A 13,699-nucleotide genomic window follows, 5' to 3' on the forward strand; every position below is an offset into this window, starting at 1 on the left:
GATAGATAGATAGATAGATAGATAGATAGATAGATAGATAGAAAGAATAGATATTCACCTTTGTTTCAAATAAAGAAGAAAACCTGATCTTCTGCTACCCAAAAGGCATATTCACCTGGTAGTGCTCTGAGGTTTAACTTGATGCCCGGAAGTTCACTTCTTGAAGGTCCTCTCTCATGCTCCAGGCCTCTTCCCCTCCCCTCAGTGAAATACTGCTGCTGTTGGGAAGGCCCTGCCTGGAGGATTAGCTCCCAGCCTGGCTTGCTTACTGCAGTCTGTTGGGCTATAGTGCCAGGCTGTGTGTGTGTATTCCTTCTGGGTGTATAAATTAAGAAAAATCTCAATTGAAAATCCCATTTGACCTAGCTATTCCCCTGCTGGGTATCTTCCCAAAAGAATTAAAAGAATCGTACCACAGTGATAGAGCTCACCCACGCTTGTAGCGGCACAGTTTATAATAGCTAAAACTTGGAAAAAGCCCAACTGCCCATCAGCTGGAGACTGGTTAAAGAAGATGTGTGTGTGTGTGTGTGTGTGTGTGTGTGTGTGTGTGTTTTATATATAATGGAGTATTACTCAGCCATAAAGAATGAGAAACTAGAGACATTTATAGTTAAGCGGATGCACAATGAGGACATGCTCTTTAGTGAAATTGATAGGACACACGTGTAAATACTGAATAGTTTCTCTGGTGTGAAAAATTAAAAGTGTAAACAAGGGTCAAAATGTATAACTGATATTTTGTAAAAGGTAATAGGAAGAAAAGGTCTAAAGGTATTGGGCAAATGGGAGGGGTATGGGAAAAATAAATAAGGGAAGAGAAAAGGGAAAAAATGTAAAAAAAAAAAGTCTTTGTAAATAGGGAAAGGGGGGAAGGGAGGCTAGGGGAATGGGGAAAAAATAAGAACCAAGATATGTCATGTAAAGTTACAAGTTCCCAATGATGAATGTAACTGTATTGTATAGCTAAAATGTATCAATAAAAAATTTTTTTAAGAAAAGAAAAATCTCTTGGTTCACAGACTCAATATTATAACTTTTCAGTTCTTTGCTATCATGGGTTTCAATTCAGACATTTAATGTGATTCACCAATAGCCTTGTGTGATAGGATACTAGAGGTCAGAGGACTTCTCAATCTATCTAAAAATATATAAACACAGCAACAAAAATCCATTAAAAGTAGAAATAGCTAATCCTTTACATGGGGAGAATAAATAATTCACCTCAAGGCTCTCCCACCATAAATCAGTAGTGCTGTTATCAAACGCCAGTGCTGGAATAGGAAAGCAAAGCAGCTGTATTAAACTATGACAATTGAAAAAGAGGAAGAGGAAAAAGTAAGGAGGAATCATTTGTTTTCTTTCCATGTAGCTCTCTAAACAGATGACATAATGAATGAACTGGTGAGAGACTAGTGACTTAATTCCATTTCTGATGAAAACTTTCTTAACTGTTTAACCTCAGGTAAATGGTCCCTAGGGCATTCGATTCTCGCACTCAGGGTTCCAACAGTGCCACAAGCCAGTCTTTGGATGTGACTCAGGCACCTTCTCAAGTTCACCCTGCTCCAGTAAAAGGCTTGCAGAGAAGAACCCATTATCTCAACTATGTCAAGTTTAGTCAGAGGAGGGAGAGAAGCTTTGGGATGAAAAACACAGGGCTCATTTTATGCCACTGATCCTTATCCTAAGGGACTATCCAAACTCATGTCCAGATGAGTCCACAAATGGGCCATAAGAAAAAGACCCATTCCTAACCCCTCCTGAAGCTGAGTGAGGACAGCAATAGAAGAGGTCTAGATACAGAGAAGACCAGTCAACCACTTGAATCCCATATGACTATATAGCATATATAGCTTCTTTCCTTCCTTCCTTCCTTCTTCATTTTCCTTCCAGTACTGGAGATTGAACCCAAGGCCTGCTCACTGAGCTACATCTCTAGCTGTCCCCCTTTTTAACATTTTCAGGCAATCTCACTAAGTCACTAGGTTACCCAGGCTGGTGTCAAAACTTGTGATGCTCCTGCTTCATCCTCCCAGACTAGTGGGATATAGGCAGTTTTTTTATATAACTTAATTAGCAAATGCCAATATAAGGTCACTCTGTGCCAGGTGCTACACTAAGAGCTTCAAATATCAATTCCTTAAACCTTTACACCATCTCCATAAGTAGGTTTTATTGCTACCTCTGTGAAGAAATGATAAATAAACAGCAGATTTCATCTCACCATGGATGAGGAACCCCAGGTGTTACTGGGTAGGCAGAGGGCTGGAGTCTCTAGCTAGAGGTGTTTTCCAAGTTCTTTTCCACCTCAAAGAAAGACTTGAAAAAGACAAGCCAAAACTAATGACAAAGTTTATTTGAAAAACTAAATGTGTAGGGTAAGGGAGAAACTGGCTCTCCAGAGCAAACTTGGGCCAAGTGAAAGAGGAAAAATAAAAGCAAAAATCAAAATAGAAGTACACCCTGGAGGGCACATGGCAGGCTACCCTGAAGAAAGCCATGGTAGGAGCTCTCACGGCATCTGTGTCCTTTTATTTCCTCCACACATTGTGGGAGCCCACAAGAACTCCATTATAGGGCCTAAGGAATTATTTGGCATGTTGTGTCAAGGAATCGGGTCATAATTACCGCCTCAACCAGCTTAGCCACACCCTGCCTTCCTGCCTCACAGGGAGGCTTCAGTGCGCCACCAGTGTTACACACAAGGCTGCCACTGCCACCTTCAGTTCTGTTCTGGGCCCTGGAGTGAGATGCATGTGGGGAAAGAAGAGAAAACAAGCAGCCAGAGACAAGGCTGCAAACTGAGCCTAAGGGTCAGTGGAGCTGCTTCCACGATGCTAATTATTACTATTACAAAAGCAACTGTTGAGGGTTTAATACTTTTCTTAGTATTCCTACAGGTCCTCTGTATCCAGTTGAGAACCACAGAGGAAATGGCTGGGACTCAGCTGTTCTCTGATACCAAGTGATGGAAGGGGGATGATTCTCAAGACAACCACACCCTACTGCTTCAAAATAAAGCTGGCTCTGCATGGCATCTCAAAACACAGCAGATGGCTGCAGTGAGGATGCATGAAACGTGAAGTAAAAAAACAAAACAAAAAAAAGCTTTATATCAATTAGCTGTCACCACAATAAAGCTGTGCAAAAACTTCAAAACTCAGTGACTTTTGTTGGGATGGCTAGATACCTATGTGCAAACAAAAAACAAAAGATTTTTTTGTGGGATGCCAGGAATCGAACTCAGACCCTTTCACTAGCAAGGAAGGTGCTGAAACAACTGAGCTAAATCCCCAGTCCCCCAAAGCAAAAGATTTTGAACCTTGTTTCATGTCATATACAAAATTATCTCAAGATGGAACAAGGAACCACATGGAAGAAGTGATACTATAAAAATGTTAGAGAAAGCAGAAGAGTAAGTCTTCATGACCTTGATTTGGCAATGAATTCTGAGATTTGACACCAGAAGCATAAGCAACAAAAGAATAAAAGATCAACTGTGAGTTCAAGACCAGCCTGGGCTACATAGTGAGTTTCAGGTCAGTCTCAACTACATAGTGAGACCCTGTCTCAAAAAAAAAAAAAAAAATCAGTTAGGGCTCAACAAACTTAAAGACTTTCATTTATCAAAACACAATATAAATAGAGCATTTACAAATGGAAAGAGTACCAAAAGTTGAAAGGGTCAAGGAAGGACAGGAAGGGTAGAGGGTGGAAAAAAAAAAAAGAATTGAGATGCATTATCTAAATGTACCAACTCTCTGCAATGGATGTGATCATTAGGTCCTGCAAATATGTGCTAATAAAAAATTTTTTAAATAATATAAAAAAGCAACCCGCCAAATGAGAGAATATTTATAAGTTCTATATCTGATAAGGATCTGACAATCAAAATATAGAAAGAACTCTTTCAACTGAACAATAAAAAATAACATTTCTAAAAGGCAGGAGGGCAAATGAAAAGCAGGCATGATGGACTGTGGTTCAACACTCTGGGAAGCTGAGGCAGAATAACTGCAAGTTCAATCCCAGCCTAAGAAACTTAGTGACTTAACAAGGTCTTGCCTCCAAATAAAAAATAACTAGGGCTGGAAATGTAGCTCAGTCAAAGGCCTTGAGTTCAATTCCCATTATCACGGGGGGAAAAAGAGGAGGAGAAGAAAAGAAAATGTGGGATAAAAGGAAGGAAGGAAGGAAGGAAGGAGGGAGGGAGGGAGGGAAGGAAGGAAGGAAGGAAAAGATAAAAGAGGTAAGTGACTTGAATAGACATTTCTCTCAAGAAGATATACAAATGGGCAACAAGCACATGAAAAAGATGTTCAGTATCATTAGTCTTTAGAAAAATACAAATTGAAACCACAGTGAAATACCACTTCATGCCTACTAAGATGAATATAACTTTTTAAAAACAAAGACAGAAAAATAAAGAAAATGACAATGTTGATGAGGACATAGAGAAACCGGAGTCGATGGTGCAGCAACTGTGGAAAAGTTTGTCAGCTCCCAAAAGTTAAATACACAATTGCCATATGACCTGGCAATTCCACCCCAAGGTATGAACCCTAAATTTGTGAAGACACACGTTCAAACAATGTCTGTACAAAAAATATTCAGTGTAGCACTGCTCACAACAGCCAAAGGGCAGGAAAAACCCAAATATCCATCAACTGGATAATAAAATGTAAGAAGGCCACATAACAGGATATTTTTCAGTCATAAAAAGGAATAAAATACTACCTGCCACAACATGGATAAACTTCAAACTGTTGTGCTATGACATACAGCGGACACATGTTGAATGGTTCCATTTATGTGACACCTCCAGAACTAGAAAATCCATAGAGGCAGAATGAAATCCACAGTTGCTTGAGGCTGAAGGAGAACAAGTATGAGGTGTGGTCTGAGGGGATGAAAATGTTCTGGACTGGATAGCAGTCACTGTTGTACATTATAAATGCACTATGTGTCACTGAATTCATTGGTTAAAATGCTAAATTTTATGGAAATTTAAATGCAAATTTTATCTCAGTGGAAAAAAAAAACCATGGCTTTTTTTGGGGTACCGGGGATCGAACTCAGGTCCTTGTGTTTACAAGGCAGGCAGCAGATCAATGGCCTTTTTTTTTTTTTTAAAGCCACATAATCTCATCATACAATCTTTGGATTGTCTAGGGGTAAGGTAATCTATTCTCAGCTGGTCTCGGCTTACTTCCAGGCTACAGCTTAGATCCAGGTCAGCCTTTCGTGTCCCATCCTCAGACAAGTGAACCACACAGGGTGTGTTCTTCTCATGGTGATGGCAGAAGCACTGGGTGGCAAGTCCCACAAGCAGATGTATTTAAAGCCTTGTTTGCATCATGTCTGACATTCTGTCAGTCAAAACAGACACATTTGAGTTCAAGGACAAGTGCACCCCATACTGGTGAAGATACTGCAAAGTTGGATGGCAGAGCACAAAGTTAGGAAGGTATAGAATTGGGAACTCTAGTGTAATGTACCACCACTCCTTCTTGACACAGACGACTTCTTCCTTCTTTGCTCCTAAATGACAAGGGTTCTATTACATCTTTCCTACCAGCGTTCATGACCCAAATTCCTTCAAGGTAACTCTTACTATATTATACGAAGCACAGACCAAAATGAGTGTTTAGGAAGTTATCTGGGCTTTTCAAACGCTTATCAGAAGAGCATGCATTCCAAGGAAAGTATATGATCCTTGGTATCGGATAGTACATTTCTGATGCTTTAGACCTCTCCACCATATGAAGTGGCAGGTTTTAAAACCAGCAGCAAAGAGAAGGAAGAGGACATGAAGAGCTGTGTAGGAATTTCAGGGTCCAGTTCTGGAAGCAGTGGATGTCATTTCCACACTCCATTGTCAGAACTCAGTCACATCCTTGCAAATCGCATACCTGCAGAGGAAACTGGTGGGTGCAATCTAGCCACGCACTCAACAGGAAAAGGGAAGTGGTGAAGTGTGTACTTGGCCAGCTTCTGCTATATTCTCTACTGAGCAACCTTTACTTGACTGTCACAACTTCTAATGCTGGTGTTTGAAAAGTGCTAGTCACTTGGGGTTTGGTAAACCCTGGTTTGGAGCCCTGGTTTGAGGACCTTAGAAGCAACAGCTAGAGAAGTAGGGACAGCAGCAGCATGAATCAAAATCAGTTAAAAAGGGATGGGAGGGCAGGGCGGCTGCCCATGAGCTGGAAGAAAAGCATGGGAAGCATCCATGACCCAAAGACTTTGATTCCTGGGATCCCAACAAGAAAATAGAGCAAGTTCTTTGAGACAAATGACATTAAATGACCAAAGCCTTGACCTCCCTCCAGTCTGGCCTGAGGAAGCAAGACTTCCAAGTATGTTACATATTTCAGTGTCCCATTAATGGCTTGCTCCTCAGACATTTACAGTCACTCTCAATAAATTTAAGGTTGACCGAACAACAGAATCAAAGTGATTTGGACACAAACGTCCTCCTTCCCATTCTCTCCCATGCCTTTCACCAACCTCCTCTCATCACAGCTGCCCTGAACAAAAGGAGAGGAAACGCTGGGCCAACAATGCTGTTAACATCTCGAAAGCCAATGAGAGACAAAAAGAAGTCAAAAATCACACTTCCAAAGCTCTCCTTGTGCGTCCCTGAGCTGGCAAGCTCTTTATTTTTCTGCAGTGACCTGATCTTCTCCCCTAAAATGTCAAGATGACTGCCATTTCCACCCCTCTCAACTGGGGGCTGTATTATCTTAAGGTGTGTAAAGTTTCTTTGCAGAAGCCTGCCTGGGAGAGAAATCAGAGTGATTTAAGCAGTGCCCCTGTGTGTTGGGAATGGAAGAGAATCCCCGGCTGACACATCAGACAGGAAAAATGTAAGCTCAGATGCATTTATTAAGGGAGGTTAAATATCTGCTCAACAACACCCCCCTCCCTTTCTTTTTTAACTCTCACATGCTATTTTAATGAAAAGCCACCGCAAGTCCTCAGCAAATCACAGCTTTGAAGGAAAAATGTCAATCCCTATCAAACGCTGAAGAATTGTTGGAGCTGATGGAAATCTAAATTCATCTGTGGTTTCTCCATTTCCCTCTCGATTCCTTTGGACCAACCCCCTCCTCCTCCAAAGGCCCTAAAAGTGCAGGCATGGAGCTGCAAATCAACGCCTCGGGACATCCTATCAGACAATGGGAAGGTCTAGAGAAAGGTTAAAGCAGAAAGGAAACTGAATTTATAGACTTAGCATTAAAATCTTAAAGGACCTTAGGAACAGCAATGAATCTGATGTTAGGAAAGGCAGGGGCTGTCAGAGGCCACGGCAGGAAGGCCTGACAAGGGCCATAAATCTGAGCGAGGAGGGGAGAAAGCATAGGTGTCCTTCCAGGCAGAGGCAACGTGATGAAAAGATTCCAACTTGGACTTAAAGGAGCGGCAAGGCCACAGAGCATGGTGGGGAAGAAGCAGACTGGGGACTGCAAATAAAGACGGAAAAGAGAAGCAGATCGTGGGGGTGGGAGAGAAACTCCGGCTGAGGCCAGCAGAGGCCAGCAACAAAGACGCCAGCAGCACACTTTTGTCGGGCGGGGGGGGGGGGGGGTGTCTTTGAAACTGATCTGCCAAGAAAGGAGACAGGATAGCGTGCTTGCTCCTTGCTGTACTAGGAGACGGAATGCTGTACTAGGAGACCCTAGAAACAGCCAGAAGCAACAAGGAAAGCCAGGCAGCCCAGGGCCAAGACAGATTGTGGAGACCCAAGGAGTTTAGGGAGGGACAAAGGCTGCAGAAACAGGGGAGGGGGTGGGGTGTGGGAACAAAGCCTGGCGGCAGGAACTCCTGGGATTGTTTTCACTTTCATTCACCCATTCAGTGTATTTTTGGGTTTCATTTCTTTCAAGTATGCAAAAATATGTCAAAACACTAACAAAAAAATAAAATAAAACCATCACAACTGGAAGTAGTAGACCAGAATTATAATTAAAAATAACTTCTTATATTAAAAATAATTTATTATACTCAAGTGGCCCTCCCCTTCCACTCAGTAGCACTGTGATTGCCAGGGCTCCTGCTACTTCACCTGTGTCCTAGGGTGGCACATTGTTTCCTCTGCCTGTTTCCTGCCCTGGAAAAAAAGTGGGGAGGTGTGTTTCATTGTTGCAGGAGAAGATTAACCGAATTAATATCATCACTGTATATTTCAAACTCTTGAATTCAAGGTATTTGCTGATATAATGTTAATAGCATCCACAGATATTCCTTGTTTAATGACCTACCAGGTTAATGACTATTTGGATTTATGATTTGCTGCTCACAACCGCATTCGGACTTAGGACACAGGAACATGAGCAGCAGTGCAGACTTATGGTGGCTTCTTCTACAGTACACAACTGGAACTTTCACTGATTGTACTGTACAGTGCCATGGCTTTATGTTCTGTTATATATTACAGTACTGCATGGAAGAGTTATGCAAATAAAAGCAAAGTTTTCAAGTTGGAGTTGCTTTTGACCATTTCTTTGTTCTGAATATTGCAATGTAGGCACTGTATACAACTCATTTAGCAACCGATTCATTTAATGACTGGATCTGCAGGAATGGACCTCACTTGTTACATGAGGGGTGTCTGTACTGTAAGTCCCCAACCCATGAACATTTGAGTTATGAACTTTCACAGATACAAATGGACCTTGCATTTGTAGATGTGAACAGATCACAGAAGCAGCTGTGTAGTTCTATTGAACTATTCCACCATTTTAAGTAACTGCAAAAGTAAAAATAGTTTTACAGTATATTTACACATGTATTTGGGTGGGGTTTTTTTGTGCTTTACACTGTATATTTGTGTCAAAGGTGTATAAGACTCCCTTTGTAGAAGAAAAAACAGACTCACTTTGTGGGACTTTCAAACAAATACCACTTAGGAACATTCTCCCACAATGGAACTCATTCATAAATTGGGGACTTACTGTATACCAATATCAATACAGACATTAACAATGGTGCAATGATGTGTTACACATATACACCCATTCATGAAATGCAACCTGCTCGGGGTTTTTGGAACATGAAAATCAATATTCCATCTCTGTGTGCCTTAGACTCCTTTGAACTCCATTTGTCTTCTACATTGTTTTTCTCTTCTTTTTCCTGCTCACTTTTCCCTTCTTATCAATTTTCTGTCTACTTGCTTCCTCACTTCCACCTTCTCTCTCTTTGCTCCCATGTTGACTCCCCCACTCCCCACTTCTCCCACTTGCCTTGGAAACGAGAGAGCATCCCATGTGCAATATCATTTCTTAGGTGTGTACATATGGTTATTAATATTCATTAAATCTCCTAATCTCTTTTTTTATTTCAGTAAAAATGGGGAAATACTACTTTTCCATGTGTCAGACCATTTGATTAGCAGGTTCTGCTTTTACAGTATCGTACTCTTATTCTATAGAGAACTCAGAGGTCTGAATGCTGCTGGGTAGTTGATAATTTTCCTCGGACCAACTGAGGAGCGGGAAATTAGCAAAACCAAGACATGTTCTTCTTTTCCAGGGAAAATATCAATCTCAAAGTGATAAGCATTATAATGTTCAGGAGTGAATTCACCTAAGCCTGTTTCCTGAAGATTGTGATAATCTCTTGCCTCCTAGATTCACAAGCAGATCAAAAGACTTCCCTAAAAAGTTAAGAATCTTGGACTCTGAAACACAATAAATTCCCTAACAGTGCTTTCTGTTTCCTATAAAAAGTCAACGCAGATCAAGAACAACTGGCCTTTGACTTGGACCTACCATGCACTATCTTAAAACAAAGAAAAAAAGGGTTTATTTTTAATTGTGTAAAAGGTAAAAGATGTATTAAAAGTTTTTAAAAATTAAATTAAAAGTTGGAAAGGTAAACACTATTTCAGATGTAAGGATATTCTGATATTTATGACCTTGCATAAGATGTAACAATTTTTTGTTTAAGTCAATGGACCCATAAATAAAAGGACTTGCCCTGACTTCCATCTCATTTGGTGAAAAGGTAGTGGACCAGAAGTTTATTTGCAGAAGCAAGGCCTTTCGGCAGCTCAATAACAGGCTTCCTGTTTGACTCCTGGTAAGTTATTTAACTACTCAATATCTAAAGTTACTCATCTGTAACATGAGTAAAACAATATGATCACCTTGTTATTTTTGGCTCTTGGACTGCTCCAAACCTAGAATGTGTAACTGAATCTCACAGAGGAATTTCGCAGAATTAATGAATATCTACAAATGCTGAAGGGCCTCAAGTCAGATGTTGGCTTCACGGTCTTATCATTATAGAGTAGCCACTAATAGCCCAAATGTTGTCACCCCACTCCTAAGTCATCACTCTCTTCTGTCTGGGGTGACCTCTCCGTCCCTCTATAAGGAAAGCCTCCATTATTCTCCCATCCATTGCAGGCCCTCTCAGATCTGTCCTCTTGAATGCATAAGAAATCTTATTAACTCTGACTTGGCTCTTTTACCTCCTTTCTTAACAAACTATAATCTGGTTTCTCTCACCCTTTATAGTTTTGTCCATGTCAAACTCAATAGCCCCATTATGTACAAATCATCTGCAAAGGAGTGTTTTCCCTCAACTTCTTCCAGTGCTCTGATGGTTTATGTATAGACTTCAGCAGTGCTTCCATATAGTAGACGACCTTCAACCTTTCTGATAACTCTTTGGCAGAATCTTATTTCTCTTTCTGCCCAATGACATCCCTCTTAATTTTTCTTGTCTCATGTGGTTTTCCTATCAACTGTATGTATGCATCCAGCTTCTATTTCTTATCTGTTTTAGATCTGCAATATGAATTCTGTTCAAGATACTTGTATCACAGATCCATTATAACAGTAAAAATGCATAACATAAGCCCTTCAAATTTAACCAACTGTATTAGTCAGCTGTATCATTGCTCAGACAAAATACCTGAAACTTAAAATATAAAGGAAAAGAGGCTTAATCTAGCTTGTGTTGCAGACAATGTAGTCCATTGGTAAGCTGGCTCCAAGGCAGACATGATTCAATACTTCACATCCTCTAACATTGCCAATTCATAACAACTCTTTCCCTTCATTACATGCCTTAGATCCTAGATTTTCTAAATACATTTGAAAATTGGAATAAGATTCAACCCCGGTGAAGAATTTCTAGAACTTGTGCTAAACCATTTTTTCATGAATTTGCTTGTTTTTATTTTTTGTTAGTTCACTTTGTGTTGTTGTAATAAAATACTTGAGATGGGTGATTTATGAAGAAAAGAGTTACTTAGTCCACAATTCTAGAGGTCTAGAAGCCTAGCACCAGCCTTTGCCTGTCTTCTGGTAAGAGCCTCATGTAGAAGGGACCGTATGATGAGGAGGAAGCAAGAATAGTGACTGAGTTAAATAGAAGATGCCAAAACAGTATGAGTAACCCTGCTTTATAACAGTTTGCACTCTTGGTAATTAATCCACTTTCATAAAACCAAACATGTTCCCTTGAGACCAAATCCAATCTCAAGAAGCTTCATGAAGCCTTGAGAAAGACATTAATCTATTCATAAATAAATGTGCAGCCACCATGACCTGAGTGTCTCTTAAAGGTCACAGCCTCTTAGCACTGCTGCCTTGGGAATTAAATTTCAACCATGGAAACTCTTAATCCTTGCCTGCTATTCTGCTCAAAATGCCCATGTCCCTGCCTTGTGTACTCTTTAGCCAGATTATGGAAGACAAGAACTGTGTCCCCACCATTCTTCTCTCTTCCAAGCTTCCCCACATTGTTTTGGCATGTAGCTGGAATTTAATATGTATTTACTCTTTATAGTAGTGGTATGGGCCTCATTTCAAATGGACCACCCCTCTGTTAGTGGACTTCACAAAGGCACAAACTTGTAGTGGGAAATTGTAGTCTTTTGAACATCTGGAGCAAATGCCAAGACTCTGGCCTGAACATTATGCTCTGGAGATTTCAAGTTTGTCTTTTTTTTTTAAGTTTGTATGTGTGTGGTTGTAACTATTGTTCTAGAAAAACCATTGTCTGGTGTTTCTTTGGAGTTTAGACTTGTGGTCTTAAGCAAGCTAACTTTAACCCATTAACAGTTGCCCTCGATCCCCCCCCCCCGCTTTTTTAAACTTTGGCTTCCTTTTACATTTTATTTACCCTATGACTTTTAGAGCTTTAAACTCCAGAGTCAATATTAAAAGTCCTTGGCAAGAGGATCCCTCATCCCACTGGTTTTGTTTAGTATAAATTCTAGCCCTTTATCCACTCTGTTTTCCATGACTCACTGATCACTAACTTCCACATGGGATCTCAAATGCGGGTTCCATCTATACATTTTCATGTTCCCATGCCCATTCTTTGGGGACTGCTTGATCTTCCTCGGTCATCTTGGATATGGAACCAGTTCTCTGACTCCTAGATTCCCCTCCTTATTTTCAGTATGAAGCCAAGCAGACCAGAGATCATAATAACCAAAGAAGGACAGAATCAAGGTTAGAGATGATTAAAATCTCAGGTTGCTTTTCTTTCATATATCCCCATGGGTAAGGGATCCTTCCTAGCATGTTGACTTCAAGCTGCATACTTTACTCCCTCTTACAGAGTTCACCTTGGCCCTCTCCTCTTCTCTTTCCCACAGACCCTCAAGGCCCTAGAAAGTCTTCTTTCAATCCATACAGACAAGCAGCTCCACTTATTAGTTTGATTCAATGCCAAGTTACTTTTCTGAAACACTTTCAGCCTGCATTATAAGCCAACACTCCCATGAGAGCTAGCCTGTTTCTTTCCTACACTGATGGTGTAAGGGGGAAAAAACACCCTACACATCAAAGAATATCCCACCCACATCTGTGACTGGTTGAGAGGCAATACAAGGCATGGTCGTGGTTGACTGCTTAGCTCTTTTACCCACCCAAAATCTACAGAATGGAATAAATGATCAACAGCAAAAGTACGCAAATCAAACAAGATAAATTAAATGAGCTTGTCTTTCTACTTGCTAATCTGCATGGTAATGGGGAACAATTTCAAATAAGATGTGAGCAGTAGCCAAAACTATTAGTAGGTTCTGAAATGGGGTGCATCAAGGGTCAGATTTATAAAACAGTGTTCTTTAGCCAAATCTCTGAAATACTAAACAAAAACAACACTTGGATCCATTGAAAAGACCAACCCAAAGCATCTGTTTTCTTTAGCTGGTGCACATAGCAGGAGAAATGTTGGCAGAATATTTGATTACCATAAAAGAGAGAGCTATGCAGAAACCACATTAGAGTAAATGCAACCAAAACAAAGTCAAATGTTTGAACTGCTTTGAATAGATTATAGTAGAGACGTGAAAAGGGGTCTAGCCTGGATTAATGAGAAATGCAAATGAACTGACTTAGAAGCAAACCAGCTCCCTCTGTGATTTGACCTCTTGCCCCTCAGATTTGGGGGTGAAGTAAATACCTGTCATCCAGAGAGCCGATCAGAGGCACAGCACATCCACATGATGGGTGGCTTGAGCCAGACACGTTAACCATCTCCAGAGAAGCAATAAGTCAGCCTGATGCTGAAGCGTGCTGCAGATCTCCTTCACTGCCAGCCCCACCCTCTGCTCGATTCCTTTCGGTGAAGAACTACACGTAGCAGCTGGTTTTGATTATTCAATCCATGGCAAAGTCTGTGAGAAACACGTTTATTTTGGTAACACACAGCCATATATATATAT

This window comes from Fukomys damarensis, unplaced genomic scaffold, assembly GCF_012274545.1.
Source record: "Fukomys damarensis isolate Sample0158 unplaced genomic scaffold, DMR_v1.0_HiC HiC_scaffold_16, whole genome shotgun sequence".
NCBI lineage: Eukaryota > Metazoa > Chordata > Mammalia > Rodentia > Bathyergidae > Fukomys > Fukomys damarensis.